We start from the raw sequence: 27500 nt of genomic DNA on the forward strand, positions 1-27500 counted from the left end.
CACACACATTCATAAACTACTACAGTACTCCTTTTAGCATGATCCTAAACGGAATAAACTTGTCACTTCAACTTTTCCAGCTTTGCTTGCTCTTTGAAATAGACTAGTGTCTTCCTAAAGTAGAAAACTTCACCAGCTGGGAAACAATGCCTTGTAACAAAGTAAAACTTGTTAAAATCTGTTAGAAAAAAAAACAGCAGTGCATGTAGATACAACTGAGCTATAACCTAATCTCCTTTCTGCAGCTTACTCCATTTCTGAAGTTCTTCCTGTGTACTGTGACCATGTGCATCTGTGTATCTAATCCTGTACAGAACAGATTCAGAATATTAAGTATGTTAGTCTACTACTACTGCTGCCATTTCAAACATTACTGGTAGAACATACTGCCTTATCAATTTTTTTTTTATTTTACACATTGCATCAGTTTGTTTCCTAAACAAATAGAAGTTTAAAAAAAAAAAAAAAAAAAAAAAATGCATTTACGAATTACTAATACTCTGTAAGCAAGCAAGCAAGCATGTACATGACTGTGCTGTTTTCTTTCAATCAAAAACAGAGTGGGAGAGTCCCACCCCTCACACACACATCCCACTTTTATATATATACTCAATTCCGTTTTTGAGCATTTTCAGAGGGTCAGTAATAAAAGATACCCAAACATACAAATTTAAGAGTAGTTGCAAACAAGACAATATGCATCTAAATTTCTCACAGTGTGTAACATTATGCATTTATATTTAATTGTGCAAAGCCATGCATCTCCTACTACAAATCAAGTATGTCACATTTAGCAATGGACCCTGAATGGGAATTCTAACTTGTCCTCACAAACAGGAGGATAGAAATAGCTGTTAGCAAGGCCTCGGGAGACAATGGAAGAGGATGGCAGACATGTTTCTGAAGTGTACAGACATGGGCAATAGAGCTCTAAACAATGTTCAGCACATAATCTTTGTATCCGACTTTACTCATTCTGTAAGAATAAACAGAGGCTATTTGCTGAGGTACCAGAAGCACCAGTAAAACAGATTTTGCTGCTGCCTCCATTGTGTACTTCTTTCCTGGTTGTGTTCTTTTGGAGTTTTTGGTGTTTACCCATTCTATACAAATTCAAACTGAAGGACAGACTCCTGCAGATTATGACAATGCCCCAGAACACAGTAGTACTAAAGAAAAACTCTAGACCTGGTGACCACATTCATCTTATAGTGCTTTAAAAAGGCCTGTAAAATTAAGCCTACAGGATCATACAGGTGGAACGTCCAGGGTGAATTAATGATTACCCATCCAATAATCCAGATTGCATTAGAACAGGCTCAATGAGGTGCTCCATCTGCCATGAAGTGAGAGAGTCTGTCCCAAAGGTGTAGTAATCTCAGAGACATATCTAGCTCTCCAGTACGTTCTATTAAATGTCACATAACAGAGGTTAAGGTTTTTAGAGCGAGTAACCTGCGTACCATTTGACTTGAGGATATGCAGTATTCCAATAAAGCCGGGACAAAGATTGCCTTATATGCAAGGAACGGATCACCTCCGAGTAGAGTAGTCTGTATGAAACAATAGTGACCGTGATTTTACACGATCCACACAGGACAAATGCTGAAGATCTTGAATTTTCCTTGAGGAACCTTTGTGGTCTCTCCAGTTGTTGCTAGTGCTTGGAAAGGTACATACCAAAAGGGGCATTGTACTCCGTTATTGGCCTGATAAGGGAAGAGTACAGAGGGGCTTGAAGTTCTTTTTTTCTGAATGCAATGCCCTTACCAATGAGAAGCAATAAAGAATGCCTTTCTTACCACTGTGGAGATATGGTGATCAAAGGTAAGGCTGCTATCAACCTGTGTGCCCAGGTCTCATCAATGGTGTTGTTATTGACGTGGTAGTTATTAGAAACATCGCTCTTACCAAAAGGGATGATAATACATTTTTTGCATTTAGTATGACTTTGGCACCAATCATGTGTTTGTGTAAGACCCTCTTGTAGAATGTTGACATAACTTTGAGTCTCTAGGACAGCTTCCAGTTTGCAGTCCTCAGCAAACTTTGCCAGCCACAGACCTCTAGTTTTAGCCTGTACTTCGGAGAAATAGATTCCAAACAGCAGAGGGCCCAGGACTGATCACTGTGGAACACCACTGGTTACAGGTCTGCTGTTGGCGATAGAACCAATATAGTCAAAATAGGGGAATCCATCACAAAGGAGGATGAAAGGGCAGAGAGAGAGAAAGTGGCATCTCTGATCAGTTGGTGCGAGGGTGCGAGGGGAACAACCTTGACCTGAATTTAAGCAAGGCCAAAGGAAAAGAACAAATCACCCAGTACTCGGGACCAATGGTGACAGTGTGGAGAGGGTTAAGAGTACAAAATTCTCGTGTGTGTGCATATCAGAGGATCTCTCGTGGTTGGGAAACACCAGCAAACTCATCAAGAAAGCACAACAATGCCTCCACCTTTTAAGAAGGCTGGAAAAAAAAAAAAAAAAAAAAAAAAAAAGAAACAAAAAAGCTGAGCTTCCTCCTCATAGTCTCCACCTTCTACAGGTGGTGTAATAGAGAGCATCCCCACCTGCAACTTCACAGTGTGGTTTGGAAGTTGCACAGTTACAGAAAGGAAGGCGGTACAAAGAGTGGTGAGGGATGCAGAGAAGGTTCACAGGTTCCAGTCTTCCATAGATACATCTTTATTCTGCAGGAAGCATCCAAAAGGCTACCAAAATAATATAGGACAACACGCATCCTGTACATGGACTGTAAGCATCTGGTATCGGGCAGAAGATATTGCAACATCTGCTGCAGGACTACGAGATTCAGTAAGTTTATACCCTACAGTGATTAGACTTCTGAACTCGGGCACTAGTCCCAGGAGTCTGGACACAAGTCCATTTTTATTTGTACAATTTATACTTGCATATATTCCAAGTTAGTGCAATATTTATTACATCCATAGTCAGTATTAACTCACTCAAGTACAATATTATACAAATAACTTGGTCATTTCAAAATTTTTGTTTTACTTTAAAAAGGGTAGTTAAATTTAACTCTGGGGAAGGTATTAGTTTCATATATGAAAGTTAGTAAATGTCTCTACTCTTTCTTGCATGTATTGGAAATAGTACTGTATTTGTTAATTATGTTTAGTTCTTTAATTGTATGCGTTTCACTTTGGTTTATCTCAAGAACTAAGCTGATGCACAAAATTTCATTTAGGCTACACATGTGTAGTTCTACTTAAAAAGTTTACTCTGACTTGAAGATTCTCCATCTAGACAGATGGGGACTCAGCAAGGAGTCCAGGTGTTTTTGTTTGCATCTCCTCATTTGAAAGGAACACTCAGTGTCCCTGCCAAACTGTGAGGAAGGAAATCCAAATTGTACACTTCCATTTCTATCTTCGTTGCTGCTTTCTGCTCTTCTCCCTCTCCAGAATGAAGATATCAGGGCCAAAGCATCAGACTGATAAATTTCCTTGGGAAGAGCAGATGCAGACTCCACACAGGTATCTAGTAACCTTAAAAGGTTACTTTAGTTTTAGTTACAGAGACTCTATTAAAGGTATCCACACTGAGGACAACTGCGTTTGAGACGGCACCAGAGCTGAATGTGGCAGCACTGACTCGCTCTGATCAGGTCTCAGTGCACAGCCTGTTACTGGCGCCAAGGATAGCTTTGGTGTTGAGAACTATTAACTCCAAATTGGTCAACACCAATGATCCTGGAGAAGAGACTGGTGCAAACTCACAGGTACTGAGGATCTTGGTGTCCTTCAGCATCAAGTAAACCAGAGCAGAAGGATGTGAATGCACAGGAGATCAAGGATAGGGGTGGGGACGTGTAATGAGTTATTCATACATTCCGTAACATTCAAAGCAAGGAATGGGTAAAGCAAATGAGCACCAAATAAATGAAGGGGAAAAAAAAAAAAAAAAAAAATAAGATGAAGACGTTCTCTTACCACTTTAGATACAGGAGAGAGGGAATATGCCCAGCTCAGTTTATGCTTTGACAAATGCCCACATAATTTTGCCGTAGTTTATATGCAATAAGAGAATCAAAAAGGGGCCTTTAACAACTTTTTTTTTTAAATTTTTATGTACCGTTTACTGAAAAAGATAATCTCGATGTAATTTACCCTTTTCCACAGGGGCCCAGGGAGAAAAGCTGCAACATTACAAGTATGTGAACATTTAAGTTACAAAAAAGTGATGCATACAATTGATTTACACTATGATATATATACACACATTTTAAGCAACTTAGACATAATGGCTGCTGATACAACAAATTTCTATGAACATAAACTGTATTTCTAAATACTTTAAATTCTATTCTCATTCACTTCTGAATCTAATACTGTTAGACACACAGACAGAGACACAGACAATTCATGTATATGCATACAATTTTTTTTTTAATTTTTACATTTGTTAACCTGTGGTGTCCGACTGGGCCAAAGGCCCTAGTAGTGGTCCCAGGGAGAAAAGCTCCAGAGAGACAATTACAGATACATTTAGGTTTAAACAGCATAATGCATACAAATTTAAAATAGACCATTTTACAGTGGTACGGAAACAGCACAATACAGGGGATTCCAAAAAAAGTGTGTGTGTGTATATATATATATATATATATATATATATATATATATATATATATATATATATATATATATATATATATATATTATATATATATACATATACACACACATATACATATATATACACATACATACACACACACGTGTGTGTATACATATACCACACATACATTTATATACGCACACACATACACAATTCAGATGATGGAAGTTTTAAAAGCTCATATGGCCGAGACCATATGATAAAGTTTCAAAACTTCAAACACCTTAAAGAATAACAAAAAAGTTTCCTGGATGTTTTTGCAGGGGGGAGCAAACTCCCCAGCCCCCCCCCACATCCCCTGCAATTTAAAATATACCAACTCAGAGATAACACTACAGCAAGGAAAAGGGAACATTTCCCATTCCGCACTGTATGGAGATCTCCATTCGAAGTTTTAAAACTTTGATCATATGGTCTACATACACAGTACAAGGGGAAAAAAATAGTAAGAGAAAAATGTAAAGTATCTGAAGTGATTTAGAGATTACATAGACAACTTAAAATCATGAAAGATACTAGCTGCATTAAACAAAGAGAGAAAATACAAGTCTCCATAGAGTTAGAGATTAGTTAAACCTATCTTAAATATGTTAGTGAGTCAGTCAGTGATCTGAAGGGGGTAGATAACACACTGAAGGATTATTAAAAAGGTAAGGTAGTAAGAACGAAGAGTTATAAAAAAATAATATTGAGATCTTAAGTCCCAGAGTTTTAGAAGCTAAGATATGTATAAATGTTAAGTATCCAAACAACTCTCTCCGTCTCTCAAGAAAATTATTACTCTCTCACTGCGAGAAGGGCCCCCAACTAGCTACACACTTGTAATGAAAACTAACATTCACAATCATACGACACAAGAAGTCATCTTTTTCCTCTTTCTTGCTTAAGAGACAGCTCACTAGGAAATAACTAAGAAACTGGTCATCTCTCATGTCTTGCAACCTGCACCTAAATTCTCTAACTCCAGACATGCAGTACATGGGGCAAATGGAAGCCTGAGACTCTTTCCATAGTGAATACTCAGAAAATTCAGCCAACATTCAAACAGAATCTATTTAAAATGCTGAAACACTTAGAAAATGCAAAACACAAAACAATTTGACAGGATGGGAAGAAAATAAGTTTTTACTTTGCAAGCATGGTAAAGAACTCAAAATGAAAACCTCAGACCTAAATCCATGGGAAATGAGAAAAAGGGACTAAAAACTAAAAGCCTCCGGAATCACAATGAAAGAGCCTGAGAGCACCACTCAATATGTGCTGCAATGCAGCAAATTAAATATGAAGAGTTAGGAAGGCACAACACATTTTGGAGGTTAGTGAGGAATTTTTGAGGTGGAGAGTGAAAGGCTTTCACCAACTGCAGTATGCAGCATAGCAGTTCAATTGTGAACAGGCTGAATCATGCAAGATGAAAAAAGTTACATGTTTACTATAACATTAGATCTGCATTATAGCATCATAACAATTAAAAGGGGGTTGGGAAGGTGGCCTAATGGTTAAGGTGTTTGCCTTACAAACACAAGGTGCAGGGTTTGAGTCTCACAAGGGATAATTGGCTAGGCTTAAAATGGCTCGCAAGGGCAGTTAGCTTAGTACTAATCTATGAACCTATGAACCTAAAACCCCTCAGGACTTAGTCACCAAAGCATCTGTAACTATTCCAGGCTCCCTCCCTTCCCCTTTTTACCAATAATCCTAAGCAACTAGACTCAATTACAGATCTGACAGACCAATAAAAGGGAGGTACAAAACAGATGCAAAACCTTTACTTAGCAGTACCTCCCACAATCAAACTACAATCAGGCCCCTAAGGTGGGGAATGATGGGTGGGGATGGAACTGCAAATACAGGTATAATGTTATATGAAATAATCAACTTTATCAGTAATTGTGGTTTTCATCTCAGTCACAACTAGGTCAGAGTCTGAAGTGGGATGGCACCATACGCCAACCCCCTGATTTACTAATATTCCGTTTAAGACTAGGATTAGTCTTGCACGGAAGCGCCACAGTAAGAGTAGGACGGCAGCGCTCCATGCATATTAATGAGGGCTCGCGCTGCCTCAACTCCAAAGCTAACCAGCGCAACATAGGGCAAAGTTGGGTAAACACACTCACACCAGCTTTCCTGTTCCTTAACCAGTCAGGTCTGCCCAGCAGGAGGAAGAAGAAAAAAAAAAAAAAAAAAAAAAAAAAAAAGAGCAGTGACAGGGCTCGAACTCAGGATACTGTGCACTACAGTCACAGTACTTAACCACTAAGCCATGATAGCATTTCACAAACATGCACTTTTCAACACGGACATATCTATCAAAAAGATTTTAAACACTGCCAACATCAGCTAAGCAGGCGTGCCCACAGCGGAGCTTTTCCAAAGCTGGCCAATCACAAATAAGTGCGGGAAATGAGGCATTTTTAATCTCCACAGGCAGGAATACTTGCCATAACTGGTTGTAGCTTCCTTCTGCAGTCAGCATGGCTTGTGTAGGTGAGGGCACTCGTTTTGCAGCGCAACGCTGGGGCATCCAGGAGTCCAAAATTATGGTTTGGCTCCTCGTCAACAAACATGAGGGAAGGCTCCTGCAAGGCCAGCACCAGGGTACCCAATATAAAACAGAGGCCTGGAACAGTATTGCCCGTGATCTCACCAGTGCCACTGGTGTTCCTTGGACTGGTGAGCAGGTCAGGCACCATTATTCTGACCTGAAGCGGGGTAGGGGTGATGAACTGGACCGGTGGATCCAGGAATCCCGTACAATGCCTAATGCCCCAGTACTAAGTAGCCATTGTATTAAGTAGTTAAGAATTGCCATGCTTGTCTATACTATGGATAGGCAAGTCTCACTATCACTGCATTTAATTCACAGCTGCAGGTGACCGGGCTATGAATCTGCAAGCCCATGAAGATAGGCTGCGTCATGAGGCAGGTTAGTAATTATTCTGCATGGACTGTTATATGAAATAAATGAGTGCTTTCAAAAAGTCTTTTACCCCAATAAATAAAAAGGTGCAATAATCCTTTAATAAAATGTATGGCTCATGGAGTACGTCTGTGTCATTTTCTTTGATATGTTGTTGTACTGTTGCATTCTACAAATACTAGTGTTGTATTAAGCAGTGTCAACCCACACTTGGGTAGGCCCATATAACGTGGATGAAGGGAGTGCCAGTAGCTTGTAAGCATATTTACAGCCCTCAACTGTTGGTTCATGCCCAGCATGTACAGGTTAATCTGGCACATGAGTAACTTGGTATTGTGTTCCCCAGAAATGTCAGTGTGGTGCCAGATATAACGGATACTTTCATCTCAACATATGTAGGTAATTATATGAAAGTAGAGCTGTCAGTGTACCATCTTAGCAGTAGTGTATGTGAGCAATTCTCAATATATGTTGCAGTAACATCTGCATCTCGGACAGTGTGTATGTAAGATACAGCTCATGTATAGAATGATCTAGCAAAATCCAATTGCACAATATAAGGACATTGGTTAATGTAATAATACATGTAAGGGACATATAACTGCAATTAATAGGAATGTAGTGAAAACTAGAAGGATATACAAGTTGACGAAGCTATCTTTTTCCACCCTACTGTATGTGCATAAAAAATTCAATTCCACACCTCAAAATCGGTATGTCTGATCTCAAAACATTTGTTAGGACATATGTCCTATTGGTTTATAAATATTTGCATTTATTTCTATGCATATGCCCTGTTAAAATGCCACAATATTGGTGGCCTGTTGCCATCAATTAAACCTGCATGCTGTTGTAATGTCCACTATTGTTCTATATATGCATGTGTTATGCTTGCTTTTCAACTGTTGAAAATCTGGTGTGTTGGGTTAATGGTAATACTTCTGCATGCTGTTATAACTAATTGGGAATGCTGTTGACTGTTACTAACCCATATCTTTATTAAACTCTCCAAAACATAGTTCGTATGGGAAGGCCGGTCCCAGCGGACCCACCTATCCCACCTCAGCTGACCATGGCACCTGGCACCAGCAGATCCGCTGCCCAGCCTGGGACCTCCTCCTCCATTGGACCTGTGCCACCTTCGGGTGGAAGCACTTGCAGGGGATGGGGCTCACCCCCCCCCCATGCAAGCATGGGCGGAGAGGCACCTATCACCCTTCATACGGTCCGGGCTGTGGTGCGTAGAGAAATTGAACATTCTGTTGCAGAACCTCTATGCCAGCTTGAGGCCCAAGTGGCGCAACTCATGGGTCAGCCTGCCCCTCCTACACAGCCACCTTCTGGGCCGTGAAGGTGCAGTGGTGACTGCCCATGGGTGGGGACCTCAGTCCCACTATTTCCATCTGGGGGCTCATGGGCTTGCGATTTCCAAACATCCCTCCCAGTCAAAGGTGTTCAACCACCACGTGTCATATACCGCCCCTGTGTGCGTCTTGCCCGTTTACCTCCCCAACCTACCCCCCCAAGTATACCTACTTCCCCTACCCCACATTCCATTCTCACCTGAAGAAGAAGGCAATCTGTTCCCCAAAAAAAATTACGCCCCATACATAGCTGCCCATTTTGCACACATGTCCACTGGACACATGAAATGTTATTTAAATTGGCATTACAACATACTTTGTTGTCCTCACCCCTCTCTCAGGGGTTGAAGGGTTCATATCTACCTCCAAATTTATTGCATATGCACAGCTGTTGAAGAAATGAGCAGCTATGGACCTTCCCTGTGCTGGGGGATTAGCACTGACATTATATAAACATGGGTGTGACAAAAACAACACATGCACGATAGTCATATTAAAGCTTAGCATTGGCAAGTGCTGTAGCAGTCTAGTATGCTTATATAGCATCTGTTGCCATATATACCACCCTTAATGTTAGTCTGTGTTCATATGCGACACCTGTTTGTGTTGCAGCAAGGCCCAACAGTTCAGCTGTGAGGTCCAGGGACTTGTAACAAGTGTGGACCATGTATGTATATGCCACACACATACAGAGAAATTTATATATATGTGTCATATATATTCACATCTGTATATGTGCATAGAGCAGGGGACATATTGCAAATGTTTGCAAAGGGGGGGATATACAGGTTGGTGAAGTTTAGTATGCAGGTTTTAGTGTGCGACAAACAAGACAGCATACAGTGCTGGTATATGACATGTGGTGGTTAAACACTGTGGGTGGTTCATTCAGTTTGCAATGTTGAAGCCAGTAAAGGCCTGCTAAAGCTACCTGGGCTGTGAACACCTTCAATGCATTTATCCCAAGACTGTGCGATTTTATTACATCACTGTACACCTTACATCCTTTGTATAATTGATATTCTCACTATGAAAGGCGAATTGTGTGTGTGTATATATATATATATATATATATATATATATATATATATATATATATATACACATATATATATATATATATATATATATACACACGCACATATACACGCACGCACACACACACACACTTGTTGCAATAGAATCTCTGTACTGTTGACTGACTGATGGTCAAAACGTTTATGAATACGTCAAAGATATGTATCTGTGGGATAGCTTACTGGGAAACTGTTTATTTTATGGTATTCTGGGTCCTTGCTTTGAGCCTAGCAAAAGCTGTGTATTCTGTTGCTAGGCAGAATAAGTGCTATTGCATACAGTGCGATTAAGTCCCTTAGTTTTAACTAGGATGTGTCACTGGAGGCTAAAGCACTACATCTATGATTGTTGATAGATACTGATCTTGAAAGCAAATCCTGTGTGTACTGTAGTACCAATTGAAGCTCTGGGCCTGTACAGCAAAGTATGGTGTACGTCCACATTGCTTGCATCTACTGTTGTGTGGTCCCTGTATTCATCAGATTACATTTCTCAAGATTAAGATTGTGTAAGTACTGACGCACAGTACTGCATAGTACACACTGAAAGCTTATCTGGGTTGTCAAACCTTTGTGTCCTGCAATTATGTCTGATGTGTGTGTGGGTAAGTCTGCAACATGTCTTCTGACTTACGTGTGGCAATACATATAACTGTGTACCTATCAACAGTCAGTGTAGTACAGCAGTGTGTGACCTATATTCCCAATTGTGCACGCATAGGTTCATAGGTAGGTACTGGGCTATTGGCCCGAAGGCATACATTAGCCCAGCCATGTTGTGTGGTATTCACCACTTCTTTGGTTAGGTTCCCTAGGCCCTAGATCTAGCAGCTAGTACCATTGGCTCCTAGGTAGTAGAGCTGCTAGTATTATCCCTGGTGTGAACTTTGTTACCCATCCACTCGTCAAGGTTCCTCTTGAAGAGTGATAGTGAGGGGCTCTGTCTTATGTAGATCAGGACCTTGTTCCATAGCAAGGGAAGTCTTTGCGAAGGGAATCTATCCCTCCAGCACGTTCTACTCATTGTTGTGCTGAGGTTTATATCCCTAGAGCGTGTAGCTAGAGTAGATTTTGTTTTGCTAAGATAGAGCATGTTCAAACAGTTATGGGTTGGACATGGCTCTATGTTGGAAAGAGATCACCTCTGAGAAGGCAGTATGCAACAGAGAAAAGCCTTAGTGTTTTTTTTTCAATCGTGCTGCATAGGGCAACTGTTTGAGGCCAGTAATCCTCTTACTAAGGTACCTCTGCGGTCTCCCCAGCTGCTGGAGATGCCTAGCCAGGTACATTCCAATTGGTGCATTGTACTCAATAACGGGTCTGATGACGGAAGAGTAGAGGGGCACCACTACATCCTTGGATCTTGATGCGAACCCTTTCGTGACCAGATGGGTCACATAGAAGGATTTTCTAACCACCTTGGCAACATGGTTGTCAAAGGAAAGCTGACTATCTACTTGGGTCCCTAGATCCCTTATTACTTCTTCAGATTTCAGGGGGTTGCCTCCCATGTGGTAGTTCACTGCGGTGGTTGTGCTGCAGTAGCATTGTCGCCTCACAGTAAGACGTTGTTCTGTTAGATTCACAGCTAGAGCGTCTTCCATGTGGAGACATGCGTGAATGGGTGTACCTTCGTTGAAGGTTATGCGTCAGGGCCGGCAACTCGGCATGTAAAAATCTACTGCCAAATCATTAGCGGACCGGAGTTCCGCTGTGGCGACCGCTAACAGAGAAAAGCCGAAAGACACAACAAACAACAACCTCCTCCTATTTTTCCAAAGGGGATTACTACGCATTTTTTTAGCATTTAGCTTGAGACCATGGCTTTGACACCATGCATCAGTCTCATTAAGGCCCTTCTGGAGGATATCCATGTTGGCCAGAGACCCTATTATAGCACCCAGTTTGCAGTAGTCCACAAACTTGGTCAGCCACAGCCCTTCAGTGCTTGCCTGTACTTTTGAGACGTATATGTACAAACAGGAGGGGCCCCAGGACGGAGCCCTGAGGCACACCGCTTGTTACTGTTCTGGATTCGGACATAGATCCTGCTACTCTTACTTAGTGGGATCTGTCCAAGAGCCAGTTTGAAGCTGAACTGTGTGGGGTCACCGTTGCTGTGCGTCATTCTATGGGCACATATCCTGTAGAGAGGCTGAGAATGAACATGGTATTCAGATGCAGGGTTAATTCATTTTGGAGGTCGCATATGACACAGCCCGGGATGCCATCTGGTCCCATGGAGGCAGTCTTTTTAGCTTTAGATAGAGCCTTGTTAACCAACATATCAGTAATAATTGGAGTTACACAATCCCCTGGAATAGTAATAGGCCCTGCAGGTGGGGGGTGGGGGATTTGCACTAAACCCATCAGCCAAAATGTTGGCAATGTCAGTGGGGTCAGTGTATTTTGTTCCATTTTGTACTAGCATAGGACAGAACTGAGCATTGCCATTTAGGTTTTTGACGTAACCATAGAAGACCTTATGGTTATCCTTGGCAACCTTCTTTTCGAAATTGGCTTTAGTTGACTTGATGAGGGCCCTCATTTTCTTACTAATGCTGATCAGGGACGATTTTTCTACTTGAGATTTGGCCTTTTTTTATGCAAGTCTCCTCCTTTTATTGTATAGTTTGCTTATGGCTGGGGTCCACCAGACTGGTTTCTTCTTGCTTGAGGAAAAAGTCTTGGTTTTATTTGGGATAGCATGGTCCATGCAATCCTGAAGATGTATATAAAGTGCCTTGGTGTAGGATTCTGCATCCTGGATATCATTATCCTTCTGAAAGGGAACAGTGAAGCTTTCCACTTCTGACGCAAGTAGTTTGAAGTTTGCTTTGGAAAGTTTTTTTACGACAGTTTCTTTAACTGAGGGAGGTGGAGGGGTGAGGACGTCCAGGGTTATCAGTTTGTGGTCTGATCAGAGAGGGAGTGATAACAGGTGTGGTACAATGGGCGCTCATATTTGTGATGACCAAGTCCAGTCTAGTGGGAGAACATACCAGCTGTTCAAGGGCATTTGAATTTATAAATTCTATGAACTGCTGGGCATAGGAGTTAGAACTTTGGTAGTTCACACAGTCTATACCAGGGTAGTTGAAATCACCCAAAATTATGGTGTTGGGTAGAACCTTTATATTTTCCAATGCCTCAAGCAATGCTGAGTGAGCATCTTGGGACATGGTGGGCGATCTATAACAGGCTATGACTTGAAATGTGGTTTTGCCTGCTGATAGTTGCGCATGGATGATCTCTGGGGCATCATGCTGCGCCACTAACCTGGAGATGTGGGCATCCTTGATGAATATGGATACACCTCCCCCCTTTGTACTGCGATCTGGTAACTGAAGCCGGAAGGTATGATATGAATTGTAACCACGTAGTGCTGGGGTGCTCTCTGGAGCCTTGAACCAGGTTTCCATCACTGCACAAACATCAATTTTCTCCATAGTGAGGAGTGCCTCGAGTGCGTGCATTTTGAGGTTGAGACTTCTGGCGTTGAGTAGCATTACCCTTAGTTTTTGGTTACCTGTGCTGGTTACGGTGGTTGGTTTGTCCTTTGAGCCTTACCTAACAAGGCATTATGGGGACGGCAAGAGCCTTGGCCAGTGTTCAAAAGCCTAGGGGTGACAGGTGCAAACCATCTCTGGCGAAACAGCGAGGCTTGTCTATCATGTCATCCCAGGCAGACAGACACTGGATCCCCCTTAGAATGACACCAGAAACTTAGCCAATTGTTGAAATTGATCATTTTGTCTTTGTATTGTGGTATCATTCTAGGTGAAGGTAGTATGCTACTCAAGGTCAGGGTCATACCAGCTTGAGCTACATGACCAGAGAGCTTCTCAATGTCTCTTTTCATGTAGTGCAGGGAGGTAAGTCTTAGATCATTCTCACCAACATGTACAATGACAGCGTCATACTTGTACTTGTTCTGGAGTGACCCAAGTGCCTGTGTTATGTGGCAGATCCTAGCACCAGACAGGCAGCTGACAGTAACCTTGTTCAGCCGGGTGAGTGAACATCCGTGTGCCTTACTATAGAGTCTCCTATTACTAGCATGTTGGGTATGGTGTTTTGCCTTGGGGGCTGTCGTGAGGCACACTGCCGAGGTGAATTGTGTTTTCTGGCTTGTGTTTGGATGTGCAGGTTGCTTGCTTGCCTGCTTTGGAGGGCATGGTTTCTTTTTCAGACTGGTACCTAGTGCCTCCGAATATGTTTTTGGGTATTTATGTGCATGTTTTGCAGATCTAAGTGTGACCGGTGGTGTGATGCTAGTGTCTCTCTTCTCTTTACTGTCTGTTACAGTCATGGGTTGAGAGCGCTTAGCCTCCAGTCTGGCTGTGTATTTGCATCTCTCACAAGTGTTTGTATCTAGAGGTAAGAGGAGAGGGTTGTCTGTATACATGAGGCAGTTGTGACATTGCCTCATAATGCCCAACTCCACCAGATGAATTGGGGAGTACACCTGAAGCTGACCGCTGGACATGCTTGGAAATGTGAGCTTCACTCGTCTTGCAGACAGTCAAGGGTCTTATGCTGCATTATAAAATAGTGCTGTCTAGGAGATTTGGACAAGTGCTGATTTGAATTATGCAAGTGCTGCAAAAGAGCAGCCAATTTGAAGCACTTGAGTTGAGGCTTGCCTAGTTCTAAGGGAAAATTTGCTGCGCAGACTTTGTGGAGCCGGGAATACTATACCCCAGCTAACCGATGCTGCTCTGTGCACAAGACCGTGCAAAAAAAAAAAAAAAGACAGTTGCAGGGTTTTGAGAGAGAGATCAAGGAGTTTGGAACTGACCCAAAATGGTCAATAAAACTACAGTTTCTAGGCCACTCCTACAGGGGCAAGCAGGCTGCTCAGTGTTGACCACTGGTGAACACAGACTTCCCTTTAGCCCAAGTAAGCACTGGCCTCCAAGAAACTTACAAACAGTTCAGAACAGCAACTCGGTAACTGAACTTTTTTTAAATTATAGAAAGTGGGAAAATAGCAAGATTTTTTTTTTTGTTCAAGGATAGCAGACACACACAAGTAGCAAACTGGTCAGAGCAGTGCAATAAATTACCCCAACACGTGTGCGCTAGGTCAAAGGCAGGTAAAATGCAATTTTAAGAAAAAACTATTTTAAATTGAGTGCAACACAAAAAATGCAATAAGCAGGCTCTAGGTATGTTCTAAATACTGCTTCAAACAAAGATATCAACTTTTGCAAGCAAGAAAATGCCGAAAAGTAGGCGGCAATGCAGTTTTTTCTAAGACATAAATCAGAGGAAAAATACTTAATCTCAAAAGTGGCTGGCTCCTTTCTTCTCTCAGCGTTTTCTCCCCTTGGTAGGTGCTTCAGCAACAACTATCAAGCCTGGAAAGATATTTTGGCCACGGGTTTGGCATTAACAAGTTGTGTGGTATAATATTAATACATTTACTGGACCTTACACAGAGATTGTGATGGAGGATATATATTTTTTTTTACACATCAGCTTGATGTAGATCTGCTGTGGCTAGGTGGTGCATCATGTTGCATACATTGTGTGCCAGGTACCCTTTTATAGCCTTATATAGTGATTTTATTTTGTTGCTCTGCAGAACATGGTTCATTGGATACAAAGTGAGCAAGGCATTTCAAGCAGTTGTGGGGTGAGCAGTGATTAGTGGCAGGTAGTGTTTCACTCTCGGTTAGCTTATAGGTTGCTAAACTTTCATAAGCTGTGCTTACCCTTCTGAAAACCCACTTGCAACTGCTGAAATGTGCCTTATTCCGTCTGTAGCCCCCTGACTTTTGTTTTGGCTAGTAACAAAATGAAAAGCATTTACTCGGGAAAAAAACACAACCATTCACATTACGGCATAAGTGATTTGCCACTAAGCCATCTCAGATATACATATCATTTATGTATTCACAAACATAACATCCAGTACAATCATGCAAAACTACAGAAAATGTACTCCAACATGTAGATGTATGTGTGTGAGTAATTGTAATCTGTGCAACATATTGTATGTATCTATGTATGTATAGCAGTTCAATGATATCTATACTGTATAATGTTAAATGTGCCATATGACTTGCTCAGACATATTTGTGTATTTATGTCTTCCAGGGATCATGGCAAACCACAGGAACCCAACCTACAGTAGGGCTGAAGAAGATATCACTAGCATTATGATTCAGCACTACCATTTACTGTTTTCATGAACCATCCAGGACCAGCATGAGCATACTGCAATGTGGCAAGATCTTGTCCGCAGGGTCAATGAGGAAGGGCTGCATAACCACACATATGAGCAGGTACGCCACAACTGCAGTGATTTTCTCCGACATGTCTGTCAGCGTGCCGCTGCTGTGCATATGGAACAGCTTGCAACAGGGGGTGGTGTTAGCATCCATCCTCCCCTCACCAGAGTGGAGGAGCTGTTCATGCGCCTGGTGGCACCTGCCCAACAGCAGCAGCAGACATACACCATGATGGAGGTTGGAGCCACCCAGCAAGCACACATGCAGCATGCAGGTAACATGGCATATCTGTAGTCTACTGTTATCTGTATTGGTAGATCATGCATATGTGAGATGTGGAGTGTGTCAAAGATGTGGAGCCTGTTGTGCAATACTGATCATTTGGAACACAAGCTGTAGCCCTGTGAATGTAAACTGTTGTACTGTAAGATTGCAAACACACAGTAGCAATGCCACAGTTGTGGCCACTGAAACTGTCTCATCTCTATGTAGGTACCTCTGGGGTGATGTCAAGGCAGCGGACAGATGCTGGTGAGTGCGTTCTACATCTATTATTGGAAATAAAAAGTGCATATCATAGTTAAGGTGTAGACCATGTACGCATGTAACACCTACCCATAAAACATGCATGTTTGGTGTAAGAGCACGCACATCTCACTAATGTGATTAGCAGCCTCAAACACATGCAATACCCAGACCATCTCAAACAAATGTGGCTAGACTGTAGTGACCACTGGATAGGCACAGTTGATACTCAACATGCACATAACATACACATCTAGGTCATACACAGAGCATTTTAACATACTACACATAAAAGATTCCCAAACCCTCTGCAATGACACTCCAGTATCCAAAATCTCATCCACACATTACCCAGAATATACCTGAGGGGTAGAGGCCTATCCTGGGGCATTTAAACACTCTGCAACACACTACACATGCATGGCAGGGAATGCTCCTTGTTAGTGATTTTGTAAGGAGGCCAATAACTGGTTGTGAAATGGTGAATTTAGCCAAGGTAGTACAGTTTTGGCACAGCATGATTTGTGCTTGTTTGTGAAACATTTGTAGCCTTGAGTGACCACCTGATGCCTCATGATGATGGCCTATGGTACTATACCCATCCAGTTATTATAATCACAGTACTACACATAGCTGTTATTGCTACACACCATAATGATGCGTGTGCACACACATACCTCTAAACAGTATGCATACCAATCACCATTTGCACAACTGACATGTCTTGTGATGCTATTGAGTGGCTAGGTCATACAACACATATTGGGTATGCATAGTGTTTAAATATGCAGTTGTGCTTTAGCATGCCATGTCATGGATGAGACTGGCATGTCCACAATATGATCTACACTCACCACGAGTACCGCACATTGGCTATGTGGCAGAATGGTATTCTACCAGTTATTTATCCATGCACCACTGATTATGATGTGTGAATACTCATCATGCATGTGCTAAAAATGTGTCCACAATTATTTGTTAAAGACACAGAGGCTGTAATCAACATTGGATACCTATCCGACACACAGATACACATCCAGCAATGGTATGTACACCTGTGAGTTATGCTGCACAGTAACTTACAGGGTTATGAATACCTGCACAGCAATGTTGTGTCCATGTATGCATTGTGTCCCGGGGGGGGGGGCATCACCTAATAACAAAACACATGCAGAGACATGTATACTGTTAGTAACAAGGACTGACTACACTTGCACTGCATGCTGTTGAGCAACACATGTCCTGCATGCTGATTGGTGTGATATGACCGTTTTGCTTGTGATACTGTACTCCACCATCACCTGCTATTGCGCATGTTCTGTGATTGCTGGTGTTGTGTGCATCTGCTTTCGGGAGGAGTGTAGTTTTGCGTGTGCGCATGTGGTCTGAAGTCATGTTCAGGTCTTAAAGTGGGTTTCCCATTTTCCTCTCGCAGGTGGCGCTGGTTCAGTACAGCAGGGAACCTGATGTCACCGACAGACAGTGATCATGAGGATAGGTGTGTTGAGACACAGGCAGGTTTGTCGGGGTCTGTTGTTGGGCCACCAATTGACAGTACACAAGTCTCCGCCCCACCCATGCACACAGTCAAACACACGCTCTATTATGATTGTTTGTGCGCGTGCCTCATTATGGAGTTCTTGTTCAGATGTGTGTGCATTTCTGATGGGTGTCATCAGCTATGGCTCCAGTGCATATCCAGCATCCCCTACTAGGTGACCATAGGGAATGCCCCCATTGGCAAATAACTGGTACAGCTGGGTCAGATGCCAAATGTGGGAATAGCTTCCAGGGCATCCAGAGAAGCCCCCTTTCTATACAGTAACCCTTTGTCCCTGCATACAGAATCCCCCTTCCCCCGAGAATCAGGCACCTCACTAGCTACCTGCCTCAGGCCTTGTAATGTGGGTCTGGGAGCGGAGCCTGTCTCAACTCTCTCTTAGTAACCCTTCTTAGCTCCCCTTCCACAGGAGGTCTGGTATCCTCTGACAGCAGTGCCTCACTGTCAGCCTGGGTACTACTACTCACTTCTGCCCTTGCAGTCACTCTATCCACAAGCAGCTGTGGCTCATCCTCAGGTCTCACTGCTACAGGGTAGCCCCCTCCCTGAAATAGCCACCTCACCGGTCCTGGCTGCAAGTGTGCAGTCTATCTGGGTCTCCCCCAAGCTACCAGACCCACATGCTTGTCTGCAAGCCTGTCTGCATGAGCACATGGTACTGCATTATCAAAATCATTCCCTATCAAGACTTCTGCACAGATATCCTCAAACACACCTACTTGCTCGCTTCCTTTTCCACCCTCCCAGTCAAGGTAAGACCTAGTCAAAAGGCATTTGGAATGGGGTCCTTCCTAAATCTCTTACTGGAGTACACTGCCCAGGCAAGTAGATAAGTGCTGCAGGCTTCACAATGGCTATATCAGAGGCTCTCTCTTAGCAATGGCCTCTTTGCCTTTCACCATGATAGGATATAATCTCCGATGGTAGTTTGGTACCCTTGTTGTCTTAAGAAAACCTACTCTTGGCATTTTGTCCTTCCCACTTAGTGGATCCCTCACCTTTTGTTCCCCACCTTGCCTCTGTGGACATCTATATGCCACATGGCCCTACTGGTTACATTAAAAACATTTAACCCTAGGTCATGGACATGTACCTGGACTAGTAGCTTCCCCTTGCTACTGTCAGATTCTGTTGGGGCAGTCTGGGCTCCCCACCACGGGTTCTTTTAGACCCACGAGCAGCACTGGGTGTCCCTTTCCTGTGTAGTGATGCCCTGCTCGCTAGGTGTAGGTCTCCCTTCTTCCCCAACTCATCTGAAGTAGCACATAGTCTATAAGCTAACCAGATCCTCATGTCCTCAGGCAAAGTGCTTAAGGGCTTGTTCCCTCACCAAAAGGTCTGCCAGCCCTCAAAAGTGGTGACCTGACATCCACTCACCCACCTATGAAAATAAGTGCTTAGTTCAGCAACATATTCGTATACATCTGCCTTACGTCTATGCACACAACATTTTTTCTTATAAGCTTCACGTGTTAGCATAAAAATTTCTAGCGAACAGTTCTTAGCAGTATAATCAAAAAATTCACGATCAGATAATTTAGACAGCACAGTTACAGCTTTACAGTGGATTAAGGGTGTCAAAACAGTACAAAGAGCCTTTGGTCAACATCATATGGTCTATATACCCTCTCAAACATATGAAACTATCAAAATTATCCCCCTCTAAACTGTGGAAGAAATTTACCGACCTTTTATGCTTCTGGGGTCTGGTTACTCCCTTCCCCATTACCTGCACAACTCTGCTGAAGAGTCAGAATCGCATTTTCGTGCTGCCTCTGCCTCTCCTTCTCCTCAGCTTCCAGGCGTAACAGTTTCTCATTCTCCTCAGCCTGTCGACGTTGGTCTTTCTGCTGCTTCTGTTTCCAAATGCCTGGCCTCCAACTCAAGTCTATTTAGTTCCGGATAGGATGAGCTGTCCACTCTCTGACTGTTGTACATCTCCACAACCAGTCTGATCATCCTCCTGGCTGCTATTCTCCGATGCAGCTGTGACCAAAGCTGCAATCATGTCTGTTTTAGTCAGGTTTCCATGCACCAGTCCTTTAGCCTGGCACATCTCAGCCAACTGGCTTCTTGCCAGCTTACCATACTCCTCTGCTGACATGCTTGCCTACTCTCCATGCTTAACTAAGCTACCAAAAGAAATAAAACAATTGTGATCTGAACTCTGAATGTCCACTGCGTGGCTGATTACAGTACAAAAACGCCTTCACTGATCACAAGCTACAGGAATTCACTACCCACACCACTACAAGCCAATTAGTATGTGATGTGACTAACTCACTATCAAACAATATCAGAAGTGGATATCCCACCACTGCCAAACAATTGATTACTGGGCCAGTGCGCGGGCGTCACATATTAAAGAGCCTCAATCCTCACCATTAATACCAGTGAGGGGCATGCACATTCGGGGGATAACAAATACACACAGAGTAAAGTATAATTTCCCTTAAGAGCACACAGAGATCAGTCAGTATGGGGCTGGTTTCTCGCTTTCTCTACAGATCCCCAATAAGACTCCCCACTGGCATAGCTATAGGGTCCAGATCTCAGCCTAGTGGTCAAGCTAAAACCTCCAGCACCCTCTCTGTCCAACCAGTGCTTCGTGTTCCTGCCCAAGTAGCTGACACACACTAAAATTTGATTTATATACAAACACAGACTCCTGGGAAGGCTGGCACAGGTTCTCCAGCTGTGCCCCCTTTCTGCCCAGACTGTAAGGTAATACTGACCGTCACCAACCACTAATCTCAGCTATTATAAGGCCCTTCCCAAAGGGTGACCAATTGTACTGTGTAATCTTACTGTTATCCAAATAGTAAGTGTGCAGAACAGCAAGACTATTGGAGTGGCTTGGACAGTATCTCCAAATACATTCAATGTACTCTAAGGGCTTAAATTATCTCTACACTAAGAGCTTAAAATTATCTCTACACTAAGAGCTTAAAATTATCTCTACACAAAACAGCCACTGTTGAAAGGTTTACTTCTGCAAAAACGACAAACTTGCAAAAAACAGAAAAACTCCTCTGGTACAAACCAACAACAGACGTTGAAAGGTTTAAAAATAGTTAAAAAAATAATAAATAATAAACTTACAAGGCAAAGCTCACACAGTGCTAATCAAGAGTTAAGAAATCATAGGAACTAAAACAATATTGTAGGATAGCCTGACATAAACAAAGAAAACAGCTAGACTAATCTGGCTAAATTCCTATCCAACTAAGAGAAACTATATCCTAAATAACTTCACTTACAAGGCAAAGTGCTGGCGAGTTGTTGTCCGCTTCAGACAAAATCCAAAATGCTCAATCTTTCCCTCTGAGAAAGTCTTAAATAACACCCAATACCGCCGAGTCACTTCACATGTAATCACTTTTCCTTTAGTTCCCAGGCTAACAGAAACTCACAATTTACATTTCTTTGTAAGTTGCACCTGGCCAGGAAGCCACAGCAATAAAAGACACATTTACATGTAAAATTTAGCAACTGTCCCTGTCTTAATAACAAGAGAAAGAATTTGCTAGCCCAGACATCCTGTCTCCGAGCTTGAGATCAAACAGTAGTAATTCTGCGTTTACATTTTTGAAGCTCAGTACAACATATAGTTTAATCATAACATACAGTTCTCCTTATATTTGTAAAACAAACCTGTGGATTACATTAACATTTACAATGACGTAGAATTTTGTAGATAATTCTATCTAGCTAGGCTGGCAGCCTTTTACAACACCTATGAACCTACAAGTGTTATACGGCTGGCAACAGAGGAAGCAAGTGGGCTGACCTTGCATTTTCTTCCAGAGATTTGGAGAATTTAAAATTAAATGTTGCACAGACTTGCAATGGAACAGACTGGCTGTGGGGAAACCCATTCTTGACCACAGTATTCCCCTGCCTGTTGAGTATGAAGTATACAATTTAATATTTTTGCTAAAGGTGCACTGTGACTATATGGTGCAAGTGAAGAAATTTAACTTTAAGCAAGCACTTTGCAATGTGGTTTGGCAGCTCTTTAGTAAGAGTTATGTACAGCAACTATGAGGTGCACTGTAGAGCAGTAATGGGCTACTCGAGGAAACCTGGAGGACAAAAGGTGCTTAGTGATGCTCAGGAAGCAAATGTGAGTAGCTGCCTGTACTTCTACATACCAGTATTTATACAGCCAATAGGATTTAGGAGAGGTTAGTGATATTTACAAGGTGACATACCAATATGCTTCTGTATACAGGACACACTGCAATGACACCATGAAATATCCTGTGTCACACAACACTGAAGAGCACAATACAGCACACCAATCACTACAAAAACACTCAATTTCTGCCTCAAAAGCAAGCAACACCCAAAACCAACATAGATCTTCTCCTTCTGCAACCAGAAGTAACCAGTAATCTAATTTAAAAGAAAGTCAGCAAATTCAGCAATGAAACAGCACAGGCTGTAATTAGTAAACTCAATATTAAGCAATTCAAGAAAAAAAAAATAAGAGGGTTAAGGCTAAGCAAGTCTAACACAATATCATTAATAAAACTGGGAGAGAGCAGAGACCAGCAGAAAGACTTGGAGAACATCAGTGTTGAGCTACAAGGCTGTGTATATTCTGCATCTACACTGTTAAGATTTCAAAGCTGCTGAGAGAATCTACAAAACTAAGTACCATTTTCAATTTATTCCGACTTTGATTAACTGTGCGGTTTTATTAACTTGCATTACATCTGCACTGTATTTTTTCACCGTTTTACTGTTAAACTGTTTATCCAACTGAGTGTGAACTGTTTTGCTGTTATACAAGTGTGCATCTGTTATCCTGCGTTAACTTGACCTAAACAGGGTTTAAATATCTTTAGCATAGTCTGGTTACAGGTTTTGCTGTATCCAGATATGTTTGTGTGGTACCTGCATTTCCTGCTGCGGCATCTTGCGTTGGCTGGGGCTTATCTGCACTTAGTGGGAGCAAGTGAACTGGTCTGGCATAGGGCGTTTGGCTAGGAGCTCAGACAAGGATTGATTGGTCAATTCTAGTGTTTCTATTTTACTTTTGTTTTTGTGGTACTTACCAGTCACGCGCTGTGCTGTTTTAACCCTTTGAGAGTTATCTCAGCTGCAGGTTCTTCTCTTACCAGCACTCCTGTGTAAGTGACAACCATATTAGACCCATTATGGAGTATATTGCCCCCTTCGGCATGTCCCTTGCCAAGTACATGTAGCAGCTGGAGAGACCACAGAGGTTCCTGACCAGGAAAATAAAGGGTCTCAAACACCTGTCCTATACAGATAAGCTAAAAGCCCTGTCCCTCTACTCAGTCTCGTACAGACTGCTCAGAGGTGACCAGCGTCTGGCATACAAGGCAGTCTCAGACCCAGCCTTGATGCAGTTGCTGCATAGCTGTAAGTCAAACTCCACTCGGACAACCCATATGCAAGGCCTCAACCTGGACCGAGACATTAACAGAACTTGTTGGCGGCATAGATTTGTCCCCTACAGACTCCATATGTGCAAATTACTCCCTCTCTATGTCAAGCAGAGTACCTCATTGGTCCTTTTTAAGAGGAACTTGGACTGGATGGAAAACAAAACACACCCCTGGATCCCACTTGTGTCCTTGCTGGACAGGGCAAACAGGTTCTGACTTTTTGTGGAAACATGGGCAAAATTATTGGCTAGGCTTATAAGGGCCTCTGGGCCAATAGCCTAGTATTGTCCTATGAATCTATGTTAAATTCCCCATGGGGGTGGGGGGATGAGTTATTTGCAAACATTTGAAATGTTCTCCCTATGTAGTTTGGGAACAAAGTATTGTGTTTTCACCAAAATTTAGTTTGCAGAGATTTCTTTACTAGGAGATTAAATGGTCCCAAAAGCCTCAATCATATCACAGAAAATACCAGCAGAAGTAAGTCTATCATTCATACTTTTATTTGATGGAGAACCCTCTGTGCTACCTATGACTGGTCTGACCAAAATTGGCTCCTGCATTAGATTTCCAGCTTCTTCTATGCCAGACAGGCAAGGAGAGAAACATCTCTACTTTTTACTGGCCTTCTTGGCCAAACCCACACACAATTGCATTTTAATGCAATAGGTCTGCAACCACGGAAGCTTTGCAAGTTTACACTTTTTTGAAGAATTTAGTTATAAGGAGCTCTGGGACCAAACTGACACCAAATGACAACAAACGTCTTGGTGTAATACAGCACAACCCGCAGCAAAACTAGAAATTAAGATTTTTGTTTGCTTGCTTTAAATTACTGATAGATTAATCTCGTATCTGATTCTTGAACATTGAGGTAACATTTTTTTCCAGCTGTATAAACTGATAGAGATGCATGTGCCTACTAGCTTTTTTTGTTTTTTTTTTTTGGGGGGGGGGGCTGTTTTTGCTGCTTGCTCTTCCACTTCCAGCAGAAGAAAAAACATTAGTGTTCTGAATGTTCATTTGCCTTGGAGGTTATTACTTCCCAGTCAAATGCTTTTAACACTTGACAAGCCAGCTTCTCTCTGCAAAAGCCTGCTATGCATGCTGTACACCACTTCCATGCAATTGCTGCCTTCACAAAACTGCACCACATCTGAACAGAAAGCAAACTGTAAATTAATATATGTTGTTTTTCTCTGTTTTCTGTGCTGAAATATCCTGCCTGGGCAATTATTTAGTATTAATGCATCTTTCACCATCCACTGATTCCTCTGCAGCATCAGGATTATGTGCGGATCAGCAACCACCCCCTCAGATTTGCTGCCAATTTTGCCCACACACACTATGCCAATCCCAAGAAGTCACGCATTTATAATTTAAGACTCCACTTCCCAATACACAAGAGAGGGGCTAGCTCTAACTGGCACCTTCTAGCAGTCCAACCTTTCCAGTCAGCTCCTGAACTTTAAAAGCACTCACACATTCATCTATCCAGCTAGACTTCAGACACATTCAAACTAGAGAGAAAAAGTAACTTATGTTTACATCTTAACCAATCCTCTCTTCCACCATAAGATAACCATGTAATCTTACCATCCCCATCATAGATTGTGAGGACAGAAAAAAAATGCTATAAACTAATTACAACAGGGTGATGCCTCTTGGTGTTTCTGCAGTTTCATCCTTCTGAGTGTCTAGGTGTCAAATATCACTTTCATATTTGCATTAATAAAATATATAAAATATTATACAATGACCCATTAATATTCCAAAACGTGCACGCTGACTGCCAGCGTGCCAGTTGCAAATCCCATAATATACCAACGGAAAAAAGGTCCGGTCGCCTGGACTTTTTTCCATTGGCATAAACTCCTCAAAATATATTTAAAAAACACACAGAGCAACAGAGACTTTCTTTCCTCTGTTGTTTCAGTTTCTAAGCATTGATGTACTGGGAATGCGTGGGACGCAAGTCCCATACGCATGCACAGTACATCAAAACAGGGAAGCAGTTTACCACAACCAGCGTGCACCATTACTTTTCTTAAATAATATAAGTATTTTTTTCTTAAATAAATGTGATTTTATAATAGCAATAACCGACTCCGTGGTTGTGGAGTACTGAAATTTACTCACAGTTGGCTTTATTTAATCACCCTCGTGATTAAACCACATCAACCGTGGGTAGTCAAAATACCACACCACATTATTGGTTATTGCTTTATTAACAGATACCATCTTAACGCTTAAGGAATGACAAATACAACAGTGTTGCTATTTCATCTCTGTCTAGTGCAGACAGACATATTATTGTTCATATATTTACAGTCATAGATTTCATGTTTTTTCTAAATATCTCAACAATCAAGTAGCACAGACACAACTGCTTAGTCTCATATGAAAATTGTCAGTTTAGTCTCATATGAAAATTGTCAGCTGAATGAACAAAATGCTGCCAACATTTGTGTGCTTAACATGAACTGTTGCCGACATATTGCAAGTTGTTTACAAAATATTATGCACTTGATTTTATAAGTCATAGTACACAAAGTATTTAGGTTAAACTCTAAAGCCTAAAGAAAATTACGACTATAAAAAATAGTTTGTGCTGAAGAGTTTGCCATTTACACTACTTTAGTAGCTCCTACTACACCTTGCAACTTTTTAGCGAGAAAAATCTGGACAACAACAAAAGATAATGGGGGGACAAAGGCCTAAAAAGGGGAATAAATTTTAGATATTGCCATTATAAAGTTAGCAAAAAAATATGAAGCAAAAATCTGGACATTCTGCAAATGTCTTGACATTGACAGGTATGGTTCCTACAGCTCCAGAGACATGTGCATTTGTTTGAAATAGAAAGGTATGGTTCCTACAGCTCCAGAGACATGTGCATTTGTTTGAAATAGAAGGACATAACTTAATTCTATCAAAAAGGCTTAGACTTTGCCTGTTGGAAGTTACAATCAAACTTCCAGAGCTCCATTGGAGAAAACGAGTCAACTGCGACACCAAAGGCCAACCTGTCTCACTGAAACAAGGAACTTGCACCTTAAATTATTTATTGACCAGGAAAGTCCACTGGGTCAGGAACCCATTTTTCAGTGGAGGCCCAGGGAGAAAAGCTCCACAATTAATACAGTCAAATAAAAATATACACTTGACAAATTTAAAAAAATATAATACGTAGACAACAAGTATGCATCTAAACTTATATAAACTTAGACAACAGTTGGTAGTATAGTACAAAGCGCGAGTTGTTTCTTTTTGGCATTGCATAAAAATCATGGCAGTCCTTAATGAACAGTTAGAGACCATGTGGAGTTGACAGACTTTGTGGAGGTCATTAATAAAGATGCTGAAGAGCAATGGTCCAAGAATGGAACCCTGTGGGACTCTTACATTGTTTGACAGATAATCAGATTGGAAATTATGCCAGGTTGCAGACTGCTGAGTGTTGTTTAGGTATGATGTAAACCAGTTAAGGATTTGGGGCATAGCCAAGTTTTGTTAATTGGATCAGAAGTATAGCATGCGATACTATGTCAAAAGCCTTAGAACCAATAGGATTACTGAAGTGGGGTGACTTGTATCGAAGGCTTTGTTGACAGTAAATCGGTGAATGAGAGCAAGGCTATAACGGTGCTGTGGTCTGGATGGATGCCATGTTGGTGGGAGACAGAAAGTTATTATAAATGAGGTATTTGAGTAATTGTGTGTGTGTACACACCAAGGATTTTGGAT

At 41.8% G+C, this 27500-nt stretch overlaps 1 protein-coding gene across 1 annotated transcript in view; it reads right to left on the bottom strand.

Annotated features, from left to right (window-relative positions):
* Positions 1-27500, bottom strand: part of CAND1 (cullin associated and neddylation dissociated 1) — a 2253229-nt gene that overhangs the window by 2219822 nt on the left and 5907 nt on the right. The gene's annotated exons all lie outside the window — the stretch shown is intronic.

Source organism: Protopterus annectens, chromosome 11.part0, assembly GCF_019279795.1.
Source record: "Protopterus annectens isolate FY-2018-M chromosome 11.part0, PAN1.0, whole genome shotgun sequence".
In the NCBI taxonomy this organism is placed as follows: domain Eukaryota; kingdom Metazoa; phylum Chordata; order Ceratodontiformes; family Protopteridae; genus Protopterus; species Protopterus annectens.